At 36.2% G+C, this 17976-nt stretch overlaps 1 long non-coding RNA gene across 1 annotated transcript in view; it reads right to left on the bottom strand.

Moving 5' to 3' along the window:
• LOC125176699 (uncharacterized) overlaps positions 1-2812 on the bottom strand; it is a 181506-nt gene extending 178694 nt beyond the window's left edge. Inside the window, exon 1 of the long non-coding RNA XR_007156363.1 lies at positions 902-2812. This is a non-coding gene — a long non-coding RNA (uncharacterized LOC125176699). The remainder of the gene's footprint in view (positions 1-901) is intronic.
• Positions 2813-17976: the final 15164 nt, after the last annotated feature.

Raw genomic sequence — 17976 nt, forward strand, 5'->3', positions numbered from 1 at the left:
TTTAATTTTCATTATTGTTGATTTGTTGTCTTTTTAGGAGCAACCTGACAATCATAACCACTGCTGGTTTGGGCTTCATCTGTTTTAGTTGATATATACTGCACTTTTGCTTCTTATAGCATCCAAACTTGAAATATAAATTTTGATTCAGAAAAGCTCAAGGGATTTACTTAAATCAAACTGAATTAAATTGAAATCCCTGACACCCTAAGAGTCAATGCTTTAATACAATTTGAGTCTGTCATAATTAATTTATCTTGCTTCACATTTAATTTTTTTTCCTGTTATTTTAAGAAAACATACACACTATTGCCGAATCCAAACCTCATGAAGGGCTGGTTCATGCGTCCCGGGAACGGGAGAGGAAGCGAGCATGGAGAATCGATGGGCATGGAGGCATCAGTGGATAACGTTGTTGTTTTTTTCCACATAAACTACGTAAAATGTTGTGAGATGATCAAAAAGTGACATTAGTGGATTTTTATTATGTATTTTTTCTTTCCAAACTATCAAATTAACATTTTCCCATTTTCTTCAGATTTATTCTAGTTCAACCATGCTCTGACTATGCCAGGTAACAGAGGGCTGCTGCTTCAATTGCCAGGTTTGCTAATGCTCATAAAACAAATATTAGATTCCAAATTTCTTATTGCCTTCTGAGTTGTCATGGTTATCAAATGACACCTTCTCTAAATTCTCTCTCACTTTAACTCTTTTCCATGCTTTGTATAAACAGGCTGCTTGAAAATCAAGAAGAAAAAAAAAGAAACATCAAGTTTGGGTGCTATAAGAAGCATGAAACACAGAAGGAAAGAAATATTTTGTTAACCACAAATTGAAAGTGGAAAGATTTTATCCAGAAGCATTAAATGTCATTAAACATAAGAAGTCTAAAAAATACCTGCTTTATATAATGGTTCTCTGAACAGGCTCTTGGTAACTTGCAGCCTGCTAAGTGAGTGACTTTCGCATTGTGGTTAGAGCTTTTCTGCAACAACTCCCACCGCCCCCCTCCCTCCCCCAACAACCACCAGTGAAACAGGCAGCGAAGACGCTGGATCATTCTAAAGTAAATATAAGGGATATTTTTTTGGATACAGGCACCTTTAAAAATAGAAAGGCAAGAAGATTCATAAACAGAGGCTTTGAAAATGTACAATACTTTTGTCTTACAAAAACATCTGTTGCTCAGATGAGTATTTGGAACACTGAGTGCTTCAGATTACCCCTCAGAAGGTGTGTTGGGTGGTGACTCTCTGTGGACTTGGCCCCAGGGGAGGTCAACCAGACTCTCGGCCTGTTGGCTCAGCAATTTCCCAGTGGTCAGCCAGTCTTGCCATAATCATATGCTGGCGCCCCAAGCCTGTTTCTTAACTGTACTCTGTACCTTCTAATGAAAGTATCCCAAAATATCCCCAACCGCCCAAATTCTGGGGCAGCCATGACCTCAGACTGGACTGCTGGACACAGTACGTTTGCTCAGACAGAATGGCTGATAAAAATCTCCCTGCCTTGGTGACTGAAATACTCATTCTCCTTGCTAGTTCTTGTCACGTCACAGCTTATGAATATTTGCATGAATTCCAGGATCTTTGACTTATACCTGATCAGGAAGTTCTAACCCAATGCATGACACTACAATCTCATGTAACTTGGAGCTTTTACAATTAAAAAAAGAAAAAAAAAACAGGGGGCCAAAGTAATTATAAAATAACTTTTTGCGCTTAAAGCAATATGTAAAGGGCAACAAAAAGTAACATGTGCAAATCAAAAGAGATAATTAACTTGAATGTTATCTGCAAATTGTAGTTTATCTCCTATACAAAATGGGAAATGATTTCACAGTGGATCTACACTCAAGTGGCTGTGGATGAGGGTGTACTATCTCAGACTACATTACCATCTTTTAGGGAAGATTTCAGCTTGAAGGATAATAAAACAAATGAGGATATGCCACTTCTCATGACAAGTTCAAATGGAACAGCAAGCAAGTAACAGCAGGTCTAAATTCAACAGGTGTTCTTTGGGCACCTCATCTTGTCCAGCCTTTGTGTGACCAAGTAACTAAGCGTCCTGTTCAGTGTGGCTTGAACAGAAAAAAAAAAAAATTAGTTTAACGACCTGTTAAGGAAATAAGCAAAAGATAAAACTTAGGGGAAAAAAAACGATCTCTATTGTTATTTTGCCATATTTTATATGCATTCTGAAAGCTTTGAAGCCTCTTCAAAATAATGCTCATAGATATCCAGCATAATTCACACAACCTGATTCTTAAAAGTGCCTTCTTTACTTTGATAGTATCAGTTAGAGCACACATTTGAACTAGCCTCACAGTATTAATGCTTTTATTTTCTTATTTCAAGAAAAAAAATTTACTTGTAAAAAAGGAGTAACACAAAACATACCAGCATGGTTTTGTTAAAAATACAAAGCATTATCGTTTATATGATAGTGACTTTCTCCCTACAAGTATGCTTTGTAAACGTGATTGAATGAGATGGAAAAAAATCTTTTATTATCTCAGCTCTCAAAAGCTTTACTGTTTAAGCTACACTTGCTCCTAGGTATAGAAGAATTAAAACCCATCAGGATGTTGTAGAGCAAGCAACTAACAGGCACTAATAAGGATCCTTGCGTGCATTTAAGTACAGGTTGGCAAAAATAATTCCTGTATTATTTATTTAAAAATATAATTCTGAAGGCCCAAAGTCTGATGTAGTATTTCTATTACTAACCCATTTCCTTATAAAATTCACATTATTTCCTACCTATGCACTGTACTTTGCTGTGAATCAATAACATTTCCTAAATGTATGCCGACATATTTATATACAGTATTCAAATATATGTGTATAAATGCCGATACTTTTCTCATTGTAGATGTCTTTATACATATGACAATAATTATAGTGCACTTCTCACAACTAGGAAAAAAGCACATATTCACTGTAACCTAGGAACTCCGTGGGGTTTTGGCTACTTTTATTTTTCTTTCTCCACTGGGGTGGGACAAATCTGGTGGAGTCACAAGCAGTGTTGAAAACAAGTGAAAGTCAATTTTACCTTGCTAATTTTTCATATGCTTTTTTTCTTTAACTGCAGAGCTTTCTTTTTTCTCTTTTTCTTTTCAGAATCACTTAAAAAATTTTTTTTGCAATCTATTTTTTCCCCTAGAAAGTAACCCCTTGTGTCCTACCTTAAGCTCCTCACTGAATGATCTCTTTTTCTTCTAATTATATTTCTTCACCTTGGGAGGGACTCACACTGCTTCAGGATAAGCAACCCAGAAGAGCCTAAGGTCAGGTGTGCCCTAGAATCTAACTCTAGAAATTACAATCACGAATATGAGCAGGAGAGGGGAAAAAAGAGGCAGAATAGGGAATTTGTAATGATATTGAGGCTCATTCTGAGGAATAATTAACCGAACAGCATCCTATGTTACATCACTTGCTTGAAATCTCAGAGGACAGACTAAAGAATTTAGGAAACTGATCTGAATTGGCTTCCTAAAGCCATGAGGTTAACAAATTAGTTGTACTAATGATCAAGCCTCCGAGTTTTATTTCCCAAGTATTTAATGCTCCAGGGTCCAAAAAAATAGAATTTTATTCACAAACCAGCAGAACACACAGAGTAACAATGGCATCTCACACATTAAGGGTACTGAAATTTAAAACATCTAAAGAAGAAGAAACAGACTTAATCTGATAGGAGGATTTCGTTCCTCTTAAAAATGGGGTTCAATGAGGGAATTAATGGGGGGCAGCCAGAGAGAAGATTTCTAAGATAATCCTTGAAGTAAAAGGGAAAAGTATGGGGACATTTGTGAAATGCAAACTCTTCAGGTAGAGGAATTGTAGGTAGAAAAGGGAGAAACATTAGCAGAGCTTTTAAACCAGATCTTCAGCTGGGCTTTTGTTTAACACATATGCAAATGTGTGCACTGCTTCATTTGAATATTTATTTACTGCATTTGTGAAGGAAATTGGGGGATTATAGCCTCTTCCCAGCTGTGTTTTAGTTAATGACTGGTCAGCCTATTAGCCTGCTCCACTAAACGGATTCTCTGCACAAGCAACACCTTTTTTTACCCTGACTAGAAATTCTTCACATAAACAACAGTGGGGAAAACAGCAAACCAAATCCAGGGAGTTTTACACCAAAAAAGAAAATATTCCCCCAGAACCATTAGAAATAATAAATTTATTTGACAATGGTGACTTGTGCATTTTTATAATAAACAAAGCAAACATGTGTTCTAAGATGTTGTAGATGGGAAAGGGGAGTTAGCTAATCAGAATTTCTCTTTCCTTGAGGATGAATTCAGGTTACTGTTCTAAATGGTTTTTCTTTGCCTTCCCTGGTATTTGTGCACTTATTGTCCCCAATGAACACAAACACACACATCATTGAAAATGTCATGAATTACTTGGGCAATTATTAATATTTGACAAATTCATTGGAATGTGAATTTCACAATTTCCCCCATCTCCTTACTGCCAAAAAAACACAGAAGGAGAAAGAGTAAATAACATTTCTCTAGCAACTAAACTCAGTGTACTGTCACTGCTTAAACCAACTTATTTAGAGGCATCAGAACTAGTTATGATTAAAGACCTATCAAGACCACATCATTTGTAAGGATTAATGGTGAGCAAATCTTTAGGTTAAAAAGCTCTATTGTAACCTACGTCTAGTGTTCTATCATGTATTGATGGTTATGAAGAAAAGTAGCATCTATTTTCTAATAAGTTTAAATGTGTCAATCAATAGAAGAAAATTTATCTTATTCTCCAAATGTCTGTCTTCTTTATATCTTTTCAAATTTTATTCACCCTAGATCCACCCATCCATGTGAGAACATACACTAATTCTAATACAGTCAAAATTAATCCATGGAAATGCAAGAGCCAAATTCTTACCATCAAAATTCTACATTTTTCTGTCTGGATCTAAGAAAAGCCTGAACTTTGATTTTATTAGTGAGATGATCTTTATACATCAAATTTATAAAATACTTATTTATCTAAAGTATTAACACTTAAGAGGATTTGTGTAAACAACTTGTTTCTGCTTGTTTGTATATGTATAGAGTATTCCTGCAAAAAAAGAGACAACCATGGGCGACCTAAGAGCCATGTGGGCATGAAGAACTATCCCTGGAGCAGAATTATCACTTCTCATAGTTGGTAAAGTGAGTATCATACGTCAGATTGGCAATTCAAATATTTACAGAACAAAAGCAAATAATAAAGGAAGATGTGCTGTCAGATCTCCAGATATACAGAGAAGTAACAATTAGGTTGATGAAAGAATAGTACACGAATAAATATTCTACCTAAGAAAACTGATTTAGATACTTCATTGCTAAGATCATAGTAGTGCTGCCCATTTTACGTAAAACCATTTAAAAGAGCATAAAGAAGTTTCAGGCACACATGTCATGCCATCCTTCTACATCAGAAGTGAAGGGTGTGCACTTCTCGATGGCATCATTTTTCTGCCTTCATACATGAGTTTCTAAACCATCTCATAAGCTTGTCAGGCATATTTCTTGTTCATTCCTTCTGTGGGGCAGAGGCAGACAGATTGCTGGATCAGATAGTGCAATACGCTGTATACTGCATTTGAAATGTGCCTTTTTTTAAAGCAGCAGATTTATTGATTTTCTTAAGTAGAAAATATGCACCCGGACATTAGACAAACACAGACTAAACACAGACTGAGGAAAAGCTGATAATTTGATTAAACTGACTGAGCTTTTGTTGTCTGTGTTTGGGGAATTTCCAATAATGTGCAAGTGCCAAGCGCCCCTCTTCTTCTGAATTTAACAAATGTAATCCCTAAGCACAATAAATGTTACAATTATACTGTATTTGGAGAATTGTTTTTCTTTAAAAAAATATTTTCATGAGCCCATATATTGCTTAGGTTGAAAGGAAAGTAGGGTGAAAAGCTTGCCTTGCTGAAAACAGAGGACTTTACTCAGAAAGGGGTATTAGCTAAGCAAAAAGCATTCATTCTAAGGAAATATTTTCTATCTACCTACCCACCTATCAAGATTACTGAGGTATAATTGATTACATGTAATATGCTCAATTTGGGGGTGAAATTGAGTTCAATATTTAAGGTTTATAATGCTTCACAGTGTCATTTCACATGTCTTAGAGAACAGTTTGGTTGTCTCAAATTGTCGAAAAGTTCTGGTTATTTAATTTAACCTTGTGAACGCCTGCAATGAACTTCCTGGCAGGAGGGTGTGTGTGTGTGTGTGTGTGTGTGTGTGTGTGTGTTTGTCTAACTGGGATGAGAGAATAATAGCTCAAATTATGTGAGGATTACTGACTTTCATGAATTAGTTGAACCAGACCTTGTGAACTTGAACACTATACACCTCTGAACTGTCCTTATACCATTTTGGTCATGTAGACGATGATACTGAGAAAATCGAATTCCCTAATCTTCTGCAAGGACCATGCTATAAAATAACCATTTCTGGCTGCTTAACCATAAAGACTTTCACCTTTATTATTTTGTATGCCTATACTTACTAGGTTTTTAAGCATTCATGTTGCTCCTCACCTTCTATTAACCATTCCTTTCAATGATATTTTGTTCCTTCTTTTCCACTAGCTGAATCCTCAGAATTTTGTGTGTTGCTATAATGACATTTCCCCTCCTGCTAGTTTTTGCCCACTCCAGTTCATCTTGGGTATTTTTTCTACAACTCTGAACTCCAGCTAATTTAGCTAATATGTTTGAGTACAACTCTTCGCAAGTCTGTTGTGCTTCTATTTCAACTCTGGGTTCTTTTCTTCGGCCTGTGCCATATATATATATATACATATATATATACACACACACACACACACATACATACACACACACATACATATATATGTACATACATATACATACATACAAATACATGTATACATACATATACATATGTGTGTATATATATATACACACATATATATATGTATACACACACACACACATATATGTATGTGTGTGTGTCTTCCTAAGCATAGGCTTAGATCCCAAATAGGTAATCATTATGGGTAAGCAGGTATAATCATAACCTAGAAGGTCACCATTTAGCAACTGCTCATCACTGATGGGACAAACTATTAGCAAGATCACCTCAGTTTTGTTTTTAGTTGTTTATTAAAATGAATTTCAATTACAGACTCTACTGTTCTTTTTAAATTTCCTTTAAGTCAAGGAAATTTATGTACAAATTAAAGTAACACTGAAATTTAAAATCACTTTACCTTCCTTGTATTAATATAAGAATTTATTTAATGATTCATCTCAGCTGGACTGAGGAGGTTTAAACAGAGGCATATAGGAGATACGTTTAAAGATAATTTAAATCTATCTTTTTTCTGACTTGCCTCTCTGCCTTTTTCAAGCATATGACAAAGATAATTTCCACTAACTTTTTTTTATCCTGCATGAACTCATAAGGGAAAATAGCATCTTAAAAAAATTGCAGGGGTGCCTGGGTGGTTCATTTGGTTAAGCATCCGACTCCAACTCAGGTCATGATTTCACAGTTCAGAGGTTCGAGCTCCGCGTCAGGTTTTGTACTGACAGCTCTGAGCCTGCTTCAGATTCTGTCTCTCTCTCATTCTCAAAAATAAACCAATAAACATTTTTTTTAAACTACAGTTTTTGGAGAACATTTTATAGTTGTGTGAAGCTTATCCCATTAACTTCCAAAGGCAATTGAAACATATTCCATCTCATTCCATCATTTATAATTTTAGCATTTAGAGACGGTGTGTGTGTGTGTGTGTGTGTGTGTGTGTGTGTGTGTACACACACACACACACACACACATATAAATTTAATTATGTAAAAATATATAAATATAAATTATATAATAAATAATATATAAATTATATAATAAATAATTTGGGGATGCTAAGAACTAAATCATATGTAACAAAATAATTATGGCCCATTTTAATCTGACATACATTTTCCTTCTCTTTTAATCTGCTCTTTTAAAAAGGACCGGTGAGGGGAAAAAGGTATTTTCACTATTAAATACAACAATCAGCTGCTCAATATTAAGGTGATAATTTTCTTTAGAGAAGTCAGCCTATGAGGTCCAATGACTAGAAGTCAGGAAACCCTGGGGTGCCTGGATGGCTCAGTTGGTTGAGCGTCAGGCTTGGGGTCAGGTCATGATCTCACAGTTTGTGAGTTCCAGCCCCAGGTCAGGCTCTGGGCTGACAGCTCGGAGCCTGGAGACTGCTTCAGATTCTGTGTCTCCCTCTCTCTCTCTGCCCTCTGCCCTTGCTCACGCTCTCTCTCAAAAAATAAACAAACAAACAAACACTGGGGCCCTTGGGTGGCTCAGCTGGTTAAGTCTCTGACTTCACCTCAGGCCATGATCTCATGGTTCATGAATTCAAGAACCTTGTCAGGCTCTGTGCTGACAGCTCAGAGCCTGGAGCCTGCTTCAGATTCTCTGTCTCCTTCTCTCTCTGCCCTCCCCCACTCACACTTTTTCTCTCTCTCTCTAAAATGAACATTAAAAAAATTTAAAAAATGAACATTAAAAAATTTTTAAGAAACCAGGAAACCTATATTCATCTTGTAATTCTGTCTTGAGCAACTTACTTACCTTTTCTCAGTCTCTGTTTCCTCATATGCAAAATCACAGTTAGAATAAATATCCCTCACCACTAAAGAATTTAAAGGTATTTACTATTTAATATATAAGTTCTGTGGATTTTTATTTTCTCTTTGTGAAAACAGTTTTTGGCAATGATGAGAATCTTTGTAATCAGGGCTTCACTACATTTTCGGGTGTCTAGTAAGTGAATCAAACTTCTACAACCCACACTTCATGAAACCCTAATTCAAATCAAGAAATGTGCCGTGGGTGGTGTAGGTGAGCGCTCACAGCACACAGGAAGCTTTACCGGAAGGTATCAACTGAAAGGAAACACACATGGAAATATCCTGTCACCCATACTGAAACCTTTTGCAGCCAAGCGAGGCCCTTTATGGAATCTCCCAAGCATGGCCACCCACAGGTGCCGTCACATCAGCCAGCTTCTCTTATCTCTTTAAAAAAATTTACTAAATACAGACTTCTATGATGTGTGTTTTGCTGAGGATCCGTCATCCATATATCTTCAAATGATGACTTGTTTTACAAGGTTTTAATGCATTTTTTAACCAAAAGCTTTCTATAGTACTTAAACTTTCTTGAACTTCAGTGGAATTCATGGTAAAGAAAGACTTTGTAATCTCTATTAAGGAAATTAGTTTTGAGCATAATGATGTTATTCCTCCCCATCTTCAAATAGAAAAAAAAAACCTGGCCTTATATAAAGTTTATTAAATTATTTTTTAAAGTAGCAGAAAGCTTTTATTCTATTAATATAATCTTATCTCTCACCAAAAATAATTATTAAATATAGGCTTTTTAATTTGTATTGTTTTCATGGAATGAACTATACACTTTGGATATATTATGACATTTAGTAACTGGACTATAATCCCACTACAGATTAAATATGACCAAATTTTGTCCACATTCTATTTTTAAAAGCTATTTCTCTATTCAAAATTTTATTCCTGATGCAGGTACGTACAGACATGCAAACAAAACTACAGTTACCCATTTTACATGCAAACATGGAGGTTTTTAAAAAACAGAAGGATGTAACAGCCCATATCATGTCATGCTACCAACCAAATGTATTAAAAAAACTAAAGGCTTCTTCCTGTAACCATTAACAATATTGTAACTGTTTTAAATGGTCACATAAAAAATAACACCTAGTGATAAAAAATGAGAATTTTTCTTAGTACTGTAATCATTCTATTTTGTATTTATTCAAAAGATATTTATCAAGACTTCATCTGCATTATTTGTACAGATATTTATGAAGCCATGCAATTTGATTTTGTGGTGAGAAGGAGAAAGATATAAACAAGATCTGATTCTAGACACAAACATATTGTTAATATATCAGATGAGATAAGGGGGGGTAGAAATTACTATAGCCCTATTGAATCTTACTATTGAATCTGGTAAGGCATTTATGTTTAAAAACATGTGCACGCATGCATGTGACTATGAGACATGTGGTAAGTAGCAACAGGGAAAATTTCAACTGAGATTGACATGTGGGTTGCCCCTTGAAGGAAAGAACATGTCAACATGTTGGAAAAGTGGGGAAGCCTCTTGACCACAGGAAGGTAAAAGCATCACCAAGATGTTTTTAACCGAATTCATTAAACAGTGGTCAATTTTGATTTAGTTGTAATAGTGCAGGGTGATTGAAGGGGAATTCTAGGTAGTGCATCATAAAAATGAGGTATAGCCTAATTTGTAGAAGGCCTTGAAAGTCAAGGTAATGATGCCTCAGGGTTTGAAAGGTAATGAGGACTCATTAATGAGAATAAAGGTAAAAAAGAAAAGGAGTGGCTTACAGTGATGAATTTGGCAACAAGACAGAATAAGCAAGAGAAGATGATCAGAAAGGCAATGTAAAAAAGAGTCTAAACAAAATAATGAAAATAAAAATGAAAGGAAAGTATTGAGTGCAAGAGAAATTCCAAGAGAATCAGAAATGTTGATGACCAATAGGTACATGTGAATTGGGGAGAACGGAGGGACAGTGAAGAGGTTTGAGTTTAGAGTATTGGCTAAGAGATAAAACTACTAACACAAAATATGGGTATGGCTACAAAAGAGGACAAATAATGGTGAAATCAGCTATATACACACTGTCTAGGACATATCCAAATGGTAACTTGAAAAGTAAGTCAACTGCATCAGTGTGATTATGATGCAGGATAGCAGGTCAAGCTTGAACTTTTTTAAACACCGAATAAGTAGTTTCAAGTGTTAAATGAAATGAAATGAAATGGTCAGATCATGAATCATCTTAGAGGGCTGTAAAAACAATTGTTTTAGTTATTTCACTGTTCAGTTACCAATCAGCAACTTCATGCCTCCTTCCTCCCTGCCCCATAAACTCACATACTCCCTTTTCAGGCCTGATCCTCTCCTAGGATCAGGCCTGAAACTTAAGGTCTGGAGCTGCAAAATTAGAATACAGAAAAAGAAGTGGATGTCATATTCACAAAGGTGAAAATAAAACTTTTGGAAGTGGATGGTGTCACTAAAAACAGAGGGAATAGGGAGGAAAGGGAAATGGTCTTAAGGGAAGTGCTTAGAATTAGGTTTGCAGAGGACGTGGAAAAAATGAGAGGAGGCCCAGTAAAAGGCAGTGGAGAAGAATCTGGGGAGAAAGGGTCAGGAAAGCTGAGTTTCCTGGAAAGCAAAAAGGAGAAATGGTCAAGAAATCTGAAATGTTGCTGGGAGATTAATGCAGAGATTTCTGAGGAAAAGAGATGGAACCAAAGAGATGATATCACAAAAAGGTTAAATCAAAGCAAGATTTTCAGAGTTACTAAAAAGGAGACTCAGAGACCATATTGACTAAAGGTAAGTGGGGAAAGGTGAACACTAGGTGGGGAGGAGATGGGTGGATAGGAGAGGTTAAAGTTGCCTAAAGAAAGATAAAAAAAAAAACAGTAGAGAGAAAAGGTCAGAATTTGTGTCAGACTGCTAATTGTGCATAACACTTAATTGGAGTAGTCTGGAGGGACTTCTTTTGGGAATAAAGGAGATTTTGATTAAACTAATGTAATGTATAGAGCTAATCAAACTCAAGTCTACAGTTGTAATGTCAAAATGTCTTATAGTGTAGAATCTTGGTGATCAATGTTTATTCGTTCTGTTGAAAACATTTCCAACAAGCTGATTAAATCAGGTCTCAAAGTTTCAAACAAGTCTGCTATGGACCGAACTGGGTACCATCACTCCCCACCCCCCCCCCATTCATATTTTGAAGCCCTAAGTCCAAAGTGATGGCATTTGAAGATGGAACCTCTGAGAGGTATTTAGATAATTATGTTTAAATTAGGTCCTGAGGGTCATAAGGGTAGGTGCCTTCATGATGGTATTAGTGCCCTTCTAAGAAGAGACACCAGAGTCTGAATCTCTCTTCTGCACCATGAGAAGGAACCGAGAGAAGGTGACCATGTGTGAGTCAAGAAGAGAGCTCTCACCTGAAACTGATCAAGCTGGCACCCAGATCTCAGATCTCTAGCCTCCAGAAATGTGGGAAAATAAATTTCTTGTTTAAGCTACCCAGTCTATGGCATTTTGTTATGGCAGCCTGAATTAATTATGATACAGTGATTTTTACCCCTAATTTGGGGTATTTATAGTATAATATTTAATTACAGTCTAATTTAAGAATATGGAACTTTATGAAACAAAATGGAATCCTCTTCTTCACAAAGTTTGAATAGAAATTTAGTAATGGAAAAACAAAAAAATGAAAGAAGAAATGAAGAAAGGAAGGAGCAAAGAAATAGTCATTTGGAAAATGTTTAAACATCTTGCAAATGTCTTCAAGTAGAATAGCTAAGGACAGTAACTACTGAATTCTATCTTTTACTGTATTCCTAGTGCCTTCTCTAGCTATCTCATTTAATCCTCACAAGAATCTGTTTAGGTAGGTAAAACACTAGAGCTACTCACCTTTCATAAGGAAAAAAAAATGCCCAGGGAACTAAAAAAAAACCTTGCCCAATATTACCCATATTCCAGTAAAGGAGCTAGGATCATGCCTCTCCATTATCCATATGCTTTGAAGATTTACTTCAATAAAAAATGATTTTAATTTTCTTACTTTTATATCAAGCTACACTCACAAAAAATATTCCATGTTAACATTTACTTGCTACCTTTCTGTCTCAAAATGGAGATAGTGAAGCAGCAGGGATAGAGACTAATGCAAACATGAAATGTATAGGACAAGGTTTAGATTTTACATTTTCAAAGCTATGTTCATTGCAGCATTATTCACAATAGCCAACATATGGAAACAACTTAAATGTCCTTCAACAGATGAATGGATATATATGATATCTACTTATCCACCTCCTTTCCTCCCTCCCTCTCTCTCTCCCTCCACACAATGGAATTTTATTCATTCCTAAAAAAGAAAAGTCTGTCATTTGCAACATGGATGGAGCTGGAGGACACGATGCTAAATGAATTAGGCAAGACACAGAAATATAAATACTGTATGACTTCACTTATGTGTGGAATCAAAAATTGTCAAACTCATACATGCAGACAGTAGGATGGTGGTTGCCCGGGGCTGCGGGAAAGAGAAATGGGGAGGTATTGGTGAAAGGAAACAAAGTTTCAGTTACAAAAGATGAGAAAGTTTTGGAGATCTAATAAAGCATGGTGATGGTAGTTAATACTACAGATGTACTTGAAATTTTCCAAGAAGATAGATCTTAAATCTCACCACACTCACACAAGAGGTGACAGATATATTGGTTGGTTTGGGGTGATCATTTCACAAGGTAAACATTTATCAAAACATCAAGTTGTATGCCTTAAAATATACAGTTTGTATATGTCCATAACCCAAGTCTGTTAAAAATTGTTTTCCAAACTGTCCATTGTTTATTAAACTGTACTTATTTTTTTAACCCACACAAAAGTTCAGCAAAGAGCTAGTTTCTTGGTCAATCCAAGTGAAAATGAAGAACTCTTAACCTTAAGAATGTCTCTGCTTTCTTAATTGCAAGTTTTTAAAAAGCTGTCTATCCCCAATTAGTTGTAACTTTCAAACTTGGATTTTAAAAAAGAGAAGGGAAATACAATAATCTTCTAAGTGTAAATCTACAGTTTAGATGCACTGTCATTTCACAGAGCAAGTAAGAAGCTCCTACTTTATCTAGCCCAGGCAGTTTTACACTTAGTTGTTTTTAATAATGAAAGATAATTCAACCCCCCCCCCTCCTATCTTGGCTAAAGCAGTGCTTGAGCTAGGTGGCCTGTGCCTTATTTAGATCAGCACATCATGTGACTATAGGATCCTGACAGATTTCCTGGGGCCCAGGGTTGTGGAGGCAAGTAAAATTTTACTAGGTGGCCTTTGGGGGAATCTATGGTTTTATACTTTTCCAGTAGTTGAAGAGAAATAGGCAGTGACTTGATCTTGCTAAAGACCTTGCCCAGTGGTCTGTTAGCACGAGGGTTTGTCTAGGGAAGAACCACCCAACTCTGCCAGAGGCCAGCAGGCATTCATGTGGTATATCAAGATCATCCCTATGACTGTCACTGAGGAAGCAGCATTTAAACTCTTAAAATATCTCGTGCAAAACTAAAAGGAAATCGTACCAAGTATGGCTTCTGGGAGCGAGGTACACAGCTGCTAAAGACAGGAAATTTAAATTAAAGCTGCTCCCCCCCATCCCCCCAATTAGATTCCTTTTTATATATTTTTTCAGGTCCCATGATAATATAAGATGAATGCAGAGCACCAGAGAGATTTCTGAATTTTTCTATTTTCTAAGCAGTCTAATCCAGCGCACCTCAAATTTTCCATTGGTGATTGATCTGACGATGTAAGAAGGAATAGGTTGGTGGTTTGAAGAAAAAAGAAGGGGAGCCAGAAAACTTCCAACTGCTTACAATTTACAGTTGGCCAAGCAGTAAACATAACTTATAGACCTGCTAGCCTCCTTACCCTGGCCATTTTTATCTTCCTTTCTCCATGAGCTGCTCAAAGCCATACCCTAAAGTACTCTGACACAAAACCATTGGAGGGTGTGGTCTCTGCTTGTACTGGGCAATGAATAGGGAGGCTATTTATTTCTGGGGCATCTCTGTTCAGTGACTCATGTTTGGACTGGAAAATTGGCCACAGCTTTCTAGCAGCTCTTTCCTGCCAGCTAACCTGGCATTCTACCCAGTGCTTCCACTGCCCCTCCCCCTTTCTCCTTGCCCAGTCTGCTTTTATATTCCTAGAGCCCCCACTTAATAATAGTCATTGTTCCACGTTAACCTTGAGGATCTGGGAGGAAGGACAGTGAAGGGCGTAGCTGTATGCTATAATGAGCATTTGGCGCTATAGCAGGTGGAAAAGGCTTTGGGGATCTGGGCAGATTAGGAGGAGAGGGGGCTCTAGCAGATGTTGAAGCAAGATGATGTATTGCTGCTCACTCTGGGATTCAGACAATACCAGTGCAAAAGTGGAACAGGGAAAAGGGGGAAAAATTGATCCGTTTTGATACAAACTGGGCTAGAAACCAGACACACTTGAAAGTGAGCTTTTAAAGAAGACAAATTTGTTTCCAGGCACTGGGTTTTTCGTTTGTCCATTTTTTCCCCCTAACAGCAGATCAATTGCCAAATTGTTCTTTTAATTTGAATGTTAACTATATCCAAGGCTTGACTTATTTCCCATTAGCTAAAGGCTCTTATTAATCTGACTTCTTTGTAGTAAAAGAAAAATAGAAATAGATGTATCAAAAATTCCATTTTCCTCTGTTTTCAGAACTGAGAAGCCATAAAAAGCAAAGGTGAATGACATTTAATTAATATTGGTTTTACCATTTGAAGAAATATATATTTAATGATATTCTTTTGCTTTGTACTAGGCTATTGAATAATTTAAAAAGTTGATAAAAACAAATGTTCTATTCACTTTACAAAGAAGAATAAGAATGAAATTTAATCTTAGTTTTTTGCTAACAACTCCCAGTTCTAATTTCTAATATGTATTTCAATGTGTTTTGTGAAATTCTAGAAAGAGACATAAAGATAAATTACCTACTGCACTATATGGTTTGAATAATTATTCATATATATTTGCACATACACATACACCCACACACATATGTATACACATATATACACATACATGTATATAAGCATATAACATATTCTGAATGTGGATGGACAGATGGTACACAAGAGCTAATCAAATGTAACAACAACAACAAGAACAAATCATGATCCTCAAATGTTGACAGCACTGGTGAAGACAGTTATAGCCAAATGTATTTTAAGGACTATTATATACAGAGAGTTGAAATGGTAAAAATTATTTCTAGAAGTTTTAGCCTCTTGCCTTTTCCCCAGTACACAATACATGTATTCTATTAAATCAGTTTGGGTAAAAAGGGGACTAACACCTGTCTAGATTTCACTCAAGTCAAGGATGACAATAAGAATCTAGAAATTATAACCTCTAAACTGTGTCTACTTAGGCTGCATTGTTTATGACTTGATTTAGGGGCCATCTATATGACTGGAAAACTATCATATAGAAAGCAAAGAAAAAATTATGAGAAGACATTATCAGAATGTTATATTCGTCAAGGTTCTCCAGAGAAACAGAGCCAAGAGATCATTTGCTTGTTTATTATAGCAATTGGCTCACTGATTTTGGAAACCAAGAATTGCCTTGATCTTCCCAGTGAAAGCTCAAGAACCAGGACAGCCAGTGATATAATTCAGTCTGAGCTGGAAGGCCTGAGAACCATGTTCCAAAAGAGAGCATCTGAGAAGCAATAGCCAGAGAGTGAGTAGTCCCAAAGACCAAGCAAGAAGTGTCAAATCTCCTCTGACTCCAGCCTAGTTGTCATGTGGTGTCCTTCTTGCCACATCTTGCTGGTTTCAAGAGTCACTAAGGCCAGGCAAGATTCAAAAGATAAGGGAAAACATTCTAAAACTTGATGAGGGGTGGTGAGGTCACACTGCAGAGGAGCATGTGGGATAGGACACTATGGTTGCAGCCATCTTTGGAAAACGCAATGTGCAACAAGTTTTTCTTACAACATATTACAGTCAGTTCTTGTATTTTTTAAGCCAGTTTTATTCTTCACAATTTCTGAAAATTTAAAAAAAATGTGCATGTAAGTATAAAAAATTATAATTAAAAATATATAAATATCTGTAGATTTCCAAAGCACTGCTGATTGGTTGTAGTTATTACAGTGTATTTTCTTAAAACCTGATCAGTTTGAATCCATTTTTTCTACTCATTAGATGTGAACATTGGGAAATTTTATAAAGCCCCTGGAGCCTCAATTTTCTTTTCATCTGAAAAATGAAAACATGAATATAATTCCATCTACAAAATGAAAATAATACATACTTTATACAATTACTAGGGTTAGGTGGTATATTACAACGAAACCAAACAACTTTCAGGATCTCAAAAATGTTTGTGGCCTCTATGGGTGTAGGCATTGTCTGTGACTATAGAAATAGGAATCAAGACATTTCTAAATTAATCTCAACAACTGTATTATATGATATGATTTGTGATGAATGTTCTAAAGTAATAAAATGCTTTATTTTTTACTTAATAATAGTAAAATTTTGATGTTAATTTTTTCTAAAATTTATTGAAGCCTCCAACACTAAGTAAAATGAATCTCCAAATCATGTGGTTCCTTGTATACAGACATCATTGTTACCTCCAGAGCTATTAAGTCAACATTCACCCACTCCTTGTGGTAAGGAGAAATTAAGCTATGTGAGAAAGATTAGGAGAGACTAAAATGATAGCGCCAACAGAGACAAGAAAAGTTCATTCACCTGTTCATTCATTCAACAAATACTCATCTGAGTGACTATTGTAATACAGATTCTATGGTAGACAGTTAAGATATGAAGATGATGACGACACCATCCCTGCCTTAGAGAAACTCTCCTTCCCTAAGGAAAAGTGACATATTAAGAGACATTTCTACATCGAAACTTAGGAGTAGTAATATGCATACATCTTTTTGGGTGGTAAAGGATTCCTGAAGGAGGTGATGCAGAAGTTTTGTCTCAAGGACAATTATGAATTAGCTTGATGAAATCAAGTAAGTGAGAGAACTGGGAAAACATATTCACAAAACTTCCCTTGAATGTTTATTCTGAACTTATACTATGTGGCTAAATAAACTTCACAGAGCATGTGGTGGAGGTTTTGCCCCGTTCATCCTTGGAGGAGGAGTTTGTTGTCCAGATGCTGGGCATGCTACTGGAAGATAAACGTTAGGTGTGGGGGGGACCTTCAAGAAATTGCCCCCTCTGGACAGAGCTGCCTCATCCAAGGCCACACC

Source organism: Prionailurus viverrinus, chromosome A1 (assembly GCF_022837055.1).
Source record: "Prionailurus viverrinus isolate Anna chromosome A1, UM_Priviv_1.0, whole genome shotgun sequence".
Classification (NCBI taxonomy): Eukaryota; Metazoa; Chordata; class Mammalia; order Carnivora; family Felidae; genus Prionailurus; species Prionailurus viverrinus.